This window comes from Emiliania huxleyi (genome assembly GCF_000372725.1).
Source record: "Emiliania huxleyi CCMP1516 chromosome Unknown EMIHUscaffold_187, whole genome shotgun sequence".
Classification (NCBI taxonomy): domain Eukaryota; phylum Haptophyta; order Isochrysidales; family Noelaerhabdaceae; genus Emiliania; species Emiliania huxleyi.
In genome coordinates this window covers 31,434-33,526 of record NW_005200722.1, presented here as the reverse complement: position 1 = coordinate 33,526, position 2,093 = coordinate 31,434, and positions in this window count along the sequence as shown.

Genomic DNA, 2,093 nt, shown 5'->3' with positions numbered 1-2,093 from the left:
TGGGGGAGATAGGGGGAGACAGGGGGAGATAGGGGGAGATAGGGGGAGATAGGGGGAGATAGGGAGAGATATGGGAGCACCACCTGCCGCCGCTCCGCCACCCTCGCGAGCACCGCCTCGACCTGGGCGCGGAGCCCCATCTGCAGCATCTTGTCCGCCTACCGGACACGTCCACGACACGTCCAAGACACGTCCACGACACGCCCACGACACGCCCACGACACGCCCACGACACGCTCCAATCGCGGGCGTAATCTCGGCTGATCTGCGCCTCGTCGACCACCACATAGCTGACTCGCGAGAGTGAGAGCGGGGAGGAGGAGGGCCGTGCCGTCTCCCTCCGCTCCTGCTCACCCATCAGGTCGAGGAGCCGTCCGGGCGTCGCGACGACCAGCGCAGCCCGTCTGGCCGCCTCCATCTGAGCGCGGAAGCTCTCTCCGCCGTGCACTGCCGCGACCGCCACGCCCTCCGTCGCCAGCGGCGCACACGCCCTCGCGACTTGCGCCGCAAGCTCACGCGTCGGCACCAGAAAGACCGCCCGCACCGACCCGTCCGAGGTCTCTGGCGTCGTAGCAGCGGACGAGCCGGCGAGCAGCGAAGGCAGCGGCGCCACGGCAGCGAGCGTCTTTCCGCTGCCGGTGGGTGCGACGATCAGAACGTCTTTTCCAGCGAGGCATAGCGCCCAGGCTCGCCGCTGCAGCACGTTGGGCTCGAGGCCAGCCGTGCGCACAAGGCGAGCGCAGCCCTCCAGCTTGGTGACGTCCATGACTGTGCGAAAGAATTTTCCAGCATAGCACAACAGTGTTCTCGAGGTTCTCGATGTGGATATCCTTTGGCCGCGTTGGGTAGCGAGGATTGGTGTAACCCGAGCCACGGAGGCGTGTTTTCTGACGGCCGACCGTCAGTGCACGGAGTTGCCACAACAGTGTGTGTGTGTGTGTGTGTGTGTGTGTGTGAAAGCGCCGTCGCAACTGCCCCACGGCTCCGAGCCCTCCTGTGGGCCCGCGGCGGCTCGCCGTCGCGGTGCCGAACAATGTGAACAGTCCGGATTCATCCCGGCGTGCCGCCGGTGCCGCTTCTTCGGCGAAATTTTGATCAAGCTCTTTGTCGACAAAGCTCTGACTGAGCTCCTGCTGCTCGACTGCGCGGCGGAACCGGGCCCTGGATGCTGAGATGTGAGGCGCCGGCACCGGGGCTACAACGCGGGGCCATCTCCAGGCTGTCTCGGGCAACCTCAAAATTGGCGCCTCGCTCTGCTGCTGCTGGTGCTGCTGCTGCTGGTGGTGGTGGTGCAGATGCTGCTGCTGGTGCGGCTCGGCTCTCCGACTCGACTCGCCGCGGGCGTGGCGGGCATCTGACGCGGCGGGCGGCGTCGCGGGCGGCAGCGATCGCGGCTCGACGGTGGAGGTGGAGGCTGGTGGCTGTGGTGGACTTTGAGTTTATTTGATGATGGACTACGAGGACTGGGGGTCAACCGGGAGGCAGGGGGTCAACCAGGCGACGGAGGACCGTGGGCCATCGCGGGGACTGCTGCGTACGGAGGACGCGGCAGGCAGATCCGGATGGTCTTCACGCCGGTGGGTGGAACCGAGGCGTCTTGGACGCTCAGCTCTACCTTAAGCTCCTGAGGGGCGCGTGGTTTTAACCACGTAGTATGACTACAGCCCACTACAGACACCCTCCCTCTCCACACACGTGTGCACACTCCCTCACCCTCTCCTCTCTCCTCTCTCTCTCTCTCTCTCCTCTCTCTCTCCTTGTCTGCTGTCTGCCTGACTCAGGCACTAATTCTGCCGATGCGTGATTGTGTGTGGGCTGCTCCGAGGGGGCCCTGTGCAATCGGATGGGTAGGGAGTCTGTGCCCGGGCGGTGTCCGGTGTGGAGTCTCTCTCTGATCCCACCTGTGGTGTTGGGTGTGAGGTTGTGGCGGCTTCGATCCCAAGGGGGGGAGCTGATCCCACTCATAACCAACTCTCAGGGGCAGTAGGTGGGCGAGCCTCGAGCGCGCTCATCTCGATCGTCAAGGCGTCGCAACGCGCGGTCTTCCGCGGGGGAATAGTTGTGCTCGCTTCGCAGGGTACACCCACTATTCG